Below are 7,260 nucleotides of genomic sequence, written 5' to 3'. Positions count from 1 at the left end.
CAAGAGTCAGCTGGGGTATGGGGTGAGGTTTGGCTGTCCCTTTCCGGGAGCTCAGGGGTATCCTCCTGATGCCTACACAGGAGACAGTGCCAGGGAGAGCAGAGAATGAGCAGATGATGGAGCGGTAATGACCAAGGACCTTCAAATCCCAGTGCGCCATCGAGTCCTGCCTCTGACCCAGGAGCCCCTTCTCCCCCATCAGACTCATGTCCCCTCCAACCCTTTAGGCCCAAGTGCCCCCTCCTCTAGGTTGACCATGGTGCCCCTCCCCCTCACACCCAGCAGGATCTCCCACCCTCTTGGCCCTAAGGTGATCCCCTCTGTCTTCAGAACTAAAGGGACTCCCCAGCTCTTTCAATCTCCCTCTTCTGTCCAGTAATTCCTTCCTCTCTTCTGCCCAGTCTCCTCCCTCCTTCTTGATCCCTGCTGGCCCCTCTCATGGTCACCTTCTCTCGGCCCACAATCGGCTTAGGGGCGGCCACCAGGGCTGGGTGTTTGGAGCCAAGCTTGGCTGTGGCAGGATTTGAGTTTTGCCGCTGGGGTCCAAAAGCCGCAGGGTGGGGGAAGCTGAGGGTTTGTGGAGACAAGACAATTCCCTCCCCTCCTCTGCCCTCTCTGGCCACCCCTCACCTGTTTACTGGACGGACGTCTAGGGCGCTGCTGAGACACCTCAGGGTCAAGTGCAGGAAAGAGCGGCAGGCAAAGGGGGTGTGGTTTGATGCGGAGGAGGAGTTTCCCATCGCCCCACCCCCTGCTCCAGCTGACCGAAGGCTAGCGGACCTGGGAATGCTGTGTATATATCCCTGTGTTGGCCTTTATGTTGGGATTGTGGCTTAAACTCTATCTATGTGTATATGTGTTGGACGAGAGTGTGTTTGCATGGCCCTGTGTGTGTAGAGAGTATATGTTTGTTGTGTGAGGTATAGGATGTGTGTTGAGCGGTTGTATGTGTGTGTTTGTATTCAAAACCTGGGTGAGGAAGCCTGTATGTGTCCCAAGCCAAGTGTGTCCAATTGAGTAAGATATAATAAATGTGAAGGAGGGGGATGTAGGATCAGGATGGCTGTCCTGTGAGAATGTTGTGGGTAAGTCAGTGGATAAAGGCTGTTGACCATGAATGGTGACCATTAGTGAACAAGGGTTGTTGACATGTGTGGAGAGGGTGTGTGTCTGTATCTGAAACACGTGTGTGTGTGTTCCTCTGCAGTTTCTGTGAATGTGACTTTCTTCCAAACATTCATCCATTTCTTCCCTCAATTCATCCATTCATTCAACAAACTTTTATGGAGCACCTACTGTGTGTCAGGTTCTGGGGATGCAGTAGTGGTCAAGAAATGAAAATCTCAACCTCGGGATGCCTGGGTGGCTCAGTCAATTAAGCGTCTGGCTTCAGCTCAGGTCATGATCCCCGGGTTCTGAGATCAAGTCCTGCATAGGGCTCCTTGCTCAGCAGGAAGCCTGCTTCTCCCTCTGCCTGCCGCTCCCCCTGCTTGTACAGGCGCGCTCTCTCTCTGACAAATAAATAAAATCTTTAAAAAAAAATCTCAACTTCGCAGAACTTACATTCTAGTGGGAAAGTCTGGTGAGAAGAACAGCCCTGCAATGGGTATGTGAGTGCGTATGTGTGTCCATGTGTTGTGTGGAGAGGATACTGTGTCTGTGTGTTGGGTGAGAGTTTGTGTGTAGCTGAGCTTCTCTTGGTTTTGTTATTATGTGTATGGGCTTGTGTCTGTTGAGTGTACATGTTGCTTGTATGTGTCTTCATTTGCTGAGTGTATGTCTGTTTTCTCGGTATGTGTTTGCATATGCGTGTCTTTGCAGAGTATGAGTTTATGTGTGTATGTGTTTGTGTGTGTGCCTGTGTTTGCTGGTATTCTGTCTGTATTCTGTGTTTTTGTGTTTGCATAGGATTCAGTGTGTCTGTGTTTGCTAAGTGCATATTTGCAAAAGTGTATATGTGTTTGCCTGTGAGTCTGTGTTTGCTGAGAATGTGTATGTGTGTGTATTTTTGAGGAGTACATATTTGCAGAGTGTGTGACTATGTGTATGTGAATCTGTTTCCTGAGCATGTGTTGGCACGTTCGTGTTTGTGTGTATGTTTACAGTGTGTGTGTATGCCTGTGCTTGTAGTATGTGCATATGCGTTTTTGTGAGCAATGTCCACTACCACAAATCTCCCTCCCTTCTCAGGCTAATGCAGAGTTTTTGTTTGTCTCTTTCACCGCGGAACTCTCAGATCTCAAAACACTACTTTGTACACAGTAGGTGCTCAGTACGTGTTGAGTAAATGAATCAGGAGGCCCTGTCTCCTGACCCCTCCAGGGGTACCAACCCATTGATGTCCTATAGGCTTCAGCAACCAAGACCTAGTGGATCTAGCCTTCTCCTAGTCCATTTTGGGGTAGTCCAGGGTGCTTGTATGTCAGATCTGTCCAGTCTTTGGGCTGTGCCTCCTGCCAACCCTTCCCCTCCCTTGACCTCAGCTCCCAGCCCTGCCCTCGGAATTCAGCACCGCGGACAGGAGCGTGTGAGATCAGCACCACGGAGAGCTCCAGCGACAGGCTGCTTTAGAAGGGGCGACAAGAGCGAAGTCTGGGCCTTTGACAGAGAAGTTCGAAGAACAGACTTAGCGGGATGGCAAACAAACATACCACAAACAGAGACAGAGAGAAACACTGAGATAACTCAGGCAAAGGCGCAGAGATGAGGAAAGTGGGGGAACACCTGGACCTAGACCTTGCCGTCGCACTCATTGGCCGGCAGGGGTCGCTCCCGCCCAGTGACCGCGCCCTCCAGGGCTTTCCAGGTCTGTTAGGGGCAGGGACCCTTGGGAAGCCCCCTCCCTACCCTGTCCTCCAATGCCTAGACTTGGAGTGGGGAGGTCGCCGATACTTTCCACACCAAGCATGGTCGGCTTGATCTCAGCTGTAGGAACACTGCGGTGTGTGTGTGTGTGTGTGTGTGTGAAAATCGCTTCAACTGCCCCCTCCCAAACTACCAGCTAATCGCTCCTATAAATATAGCCCAGCCTAGCCTGACTACTTAATCCTGACGGTGAGGGAGGGGTCGTTAGAGGGGCTGCAGGGTTCCCCGAGGAGGCTCTGAGTGGGAAGGGGGGGAGGTATATGCATGCAAAATGTTTTTCTATGGGAACATCCCCGTGAGGATGGGTGTCCTCAATGCAAATGTCACTCTGTAAGAATGTATCTCCTCAGGATGTGGGGGTCTCGTGGGTGGGAACAATTTTCCAAAGAAAATATGGCTTTTAGGGGGTCTTTCTCTGGGGATATCTTCACCAGGCTCTCCACGGGAAATATCACCCGTGGCGATTTTTCTCTGCAATAGTGTCTCTTCTTGGGGGCGGCAGGGGGCTTTTGAGAGGAAACGCTACCTCTCAGAGACCATCTGTCTTAGGAAGGAATGATTTTCAGGGTGAGAGGGGAGTTTCTGATTGGAGAGGTCCTCCCGGTGGAGACTCAACCCGTGGGAATGTCTCCCTGGGGGGTCGCTGCGGGGAGGGGTATCCGCATAAGGAATAATCTTAGTGAGAATGTCTCCTTTGGGTGTTTCTTGGGTTTGGAGGTCTACCCATGGGCATGTCTCTCCCCTGGGGTATCTCTCCTTATAGGGGTCTCTCCGTAGCTTGGCTCCCTTAGGGACATAGGGAAGCTCCTCCCCCGCTTGCCCCCTCCCACCCTGCCGCGCGGGCAGCCACGGCCAAGGCCGGGCTCGGGCGCCCAGACGCAGTGACGACGCCGGGTCCGCCCCACTTTGCTCCGCCCCCGCCACCCCCCACACCCCCCACCCGCCGCCGCCGCCGCCGCCGCCGCGGTCCCCGCGGCTTCTCACTCCCTCCCTCTTCCCTCCTCCCGCCGCCGTCGCTGCCGCCACCTCCCTCCTCCCTCCCCGGGGCCGAAGCCGCCGCCGCCATGGACGATTCGGGCCTGATCCGCCGCCGGAGGCTGCAGGTACGCGGCGGCCCCGGTCCCGGGTAGCGGGGAAGGGGTCCGCGCCCTGAGGCGGGGCCCGGCAAGGGGCGGGAGAACTTGCGCCCGGGCCGGCCGGGGCGCCCCCTCCCACGGCCTCGGGACGCTACCAGAGGGGAACGCGGCAGCAGCGCGTCCCGCCGCGCTGGCGACCCCGCCCCTCAGGCGCCGCCCGGGGATCCAGGGAGCTGACGGAGGGGGTGCAGCCTAGCGCTGCCCCTCGAGGATAGCCTGAGGGGCACCTGGCCCGCCGGAGGGGGAGGGGGCTGGGACCGAAGTCATAGCCCTGGCGCAACGCCAGGCTGGGGGTGAGGGGGCGCAGAGCAAAGTTATTGCCCCAGGGCTCGCGCCCCTCGGGGCCACCGGCGCCGCAGAGGCCGTAAACATGTTTATGCTGCAGCCTCGCCCCTCACTACCCCAGGAACTCCTTTCTGAGGCGTGGGGAACCCCTACGACCTCCATGCATCTGCCCGGCCACCAGGATTCTTCCTACTGCCCTAATTGGACAGACACCCTAGACAGCCTCCCTCCTCACTCTTCATTCCCCCTCCTTTCACTACCCCCCCCCCGCGCTATCCTCAAGTCCAGCCCAGCTTGTGGGTGGGCGGGAGCGATTTTTAGCTCCTTGCAGCCTTACAAGATACTGGTCCCCAGGCTGCGCAGGCGCGGGAGTGAGTCCACTGCACAGAGTGGGACACTGAGGATTGTGGAGTGTGGGGAAATTCAGGCGTCAGGAACTCTCACCTTCAAGATGGGTGGGGATTCTGAAGCTGAGAAAGTTCCTTTTCTCTTATCTTCCTCGTGCGCTTCTAAGGGTTAAAGTTCGATGTTGCTCTTAAACTGACCCCAGCGAGGAAACTGATCAAAGCTTCACCCCAAGGCCTGCCTGGGGTCTGGTCCTTGTGAGGCTTCTTGGAGCCCAGACCCACGCTAATTAATCTGGAGGAGTTTAGATAAAGGCTAGGTGGCCCCAGACTCAGGCTACATACCTAGCCTGGTGCTTGGAAAAAGAAGGGGAGGATTCGAACCCTCATCCAGGTCCTCGTCCATTTCAGGACTCCTCTAACCCACACTATCCCTGAGGTTGGAGACCAAGGTTAGCTAACCAGTCATTGCAGCAGGAAAAATCGGAGTCAGATGATAGGAAGGACTTTCCAGATAGTCTGGATGATGCTGGGTTGGAAAGCTAATTTGCTTTCAAACAGAACCCGGATGGCTCCATCTAAGAGCCTTGGGCTCTCGAAATCTTCCTTGGATTCCCACTCCATCTTAGTACTGGGGTGGGAGAAGGGGTTCTGAGAAAAGGGAGGGAACAGCGGCAAAGCCAGAGCAGGTGCTGAAGCAGCCAGTCTGGGTCCGCGCCGTCGGGTCCCCAGGAAAAGGGCGGAAAGGGGCGGGGCCTGCAAGGGGGTGTGTTCCCGCCCTCCGGGCCGGCGCCGACTCCCATTGGCTCGGCGCCACGCGGGCCTTCTATCTCTTGCTCAAGACCCCGCCCCCAGCCTGGGATCCTCCCACTCCCCCACCCTTCCTTCCTGAGGCATCCTCTGGGCCAGGCTACCCCGCCGGAGTCCTGCCCCTACCTCTTCCCTTCTGGCAGGGTTAACCACTTCACTGCCTTGGATACATCCTCACACACTGATGCAACCCCTTAGGAGCTGTCCTACAACCGCGGAGTGCCCGAGGGCCCCCAGCTGTGTGCAGCTGCTACCGTATATATGAACAGCATCCTGCGTTCGAAAGCCCTGTCCACAGCGCCGTCCATCAATCCCAGGGAGAAGCAGAAGCCGCTTGGCAGAGCGGCTCTGCAGCTAGTGATGGAGGTGGCGTCTGTTTACTCTGACGCGGAGGATCCAAATCCTCTACCGCTCCAGTTTGCACTTTTCTTAGACTCTAGAATGTTTAGGGGCGCTAGCAAATGGAGCTAGGTTCGAGGACTTCTCCGGGAGGTGTTTAAAGGCCCCCCAGGGACTCACCCTCGAAGGCCGAGTGTACCCGGATCTGGAATCCTGGGCTCGGTGGCCGGAAAATCCAGGTCTAGATTTCGCTTGGGCCATTGAGGTCGTCCAGCCCAGCCGGCCGGTCTCTGTCGAAGCTCATTCAAACTGATCATGCAAAAACAGAGGGAAAACCTGGAATGGATTTCCGATCACCCCTGGCTGAGGAGGGCAGGGCCGCCAATCCGGACAGTGTTTTCTTTGACCCCAACCATATATATGTCCTCTGTACATGGGAGTGGGAAGTCCCTTTGGCCCATCCTCTGTCATGCAGCATGTCCATTCACAGTAACTCCTGTTCCTATGACCTAATATTTATTGAGTGCTTACTATGTGGTAGGCATCATGCTAAGCTTCAGGCACCTGAATCATCTCACGGAATCCTCTAGGAGAAAATGGACTGATAAGAGGTCATTTGCTAAGGTTATGAGAGGCAGAGCTGGGATCTGAACCCAGGGCTTTCTGCTTTCAGAGATCCTAGAAAGCATCTAGAACATTTCTCATTTTCCCGATTGGAGTCCCCACCAAAAGGCTTTTGAAACCCTCGCTAGAATCTTTCCATCTGCAGCTCCACCCAACCTTTATTCACTTTGGCCTGTGGACACAGAACTGACTGGAAGGTGGCACTCCCTCTCCCCACTGATCTCCCGGGAAAGGGCACAGACTTCCATAACTTCTGATCCTTGTAGTGGTTTCCTGAGTGCTTCACAAACAGAACACAACCTTCTTCTGGTGTGGACACATAATGTTAATATTTAGCGATTATTATCATCACCGTGATAAAAAAAAAGACTACTTGGCCATCGTCTGATTCCCATTTCCAATTTTAGTTTTGAGCCATCCTAACTACCCCAACCCCATCTCTGAATCTGGATGGCAGTGGGGTAGAACCCTTGGGGTGTGGAGTCATTCATTCATTCAACCTTTCATGCTTGAGCATGCCAGGTTCATTCCTGTCTCCACACCTTTACAGTTCCCTCTATCTGGAATGTTCTCTCTACAGATCCTTCCATGGCTGGCTCTTATTTTTTCAACAACTATCTTAAAAGTCACATCCTCAGAACAGCCCTCTGATCATTGTGTCCTTCTCCTTACCATTTTCCCTCACATCACCTTAATTTTATTCATGAAACTTATGAATGCCTAAACTTATCTTGTTCACTTTTATATTAATCTTGTTTATTGTCTGCTTCCCTTCTCTAAATGCTAGTCCCAAAAGGGCAGGAATTTTCTCTCATTCAGTGCTGTGTCCCCAGTGCCTAGCACAGGGCCTGGCATTC

This window comes from Ursus maritimus, unplaced genomic scaffold (assembly GCF_017311325.1).
Source record: "Ursus maritimus isolate PB19 unplaced genomic scaffold, ASM1731132v1 scaffold_14, whole genome shotgun sequence".
Classification (NCBI taxonomy): Eukaryota; Metazoa; Chordata; class Mammalia; order Carnivora; family Ursidae; genus Ursus; species Ursus maritimus.
The sequence above is the reverse complement of the archived record's forward strand: the minus strand, read 5'-3'. Positions refer to the sequence as shown.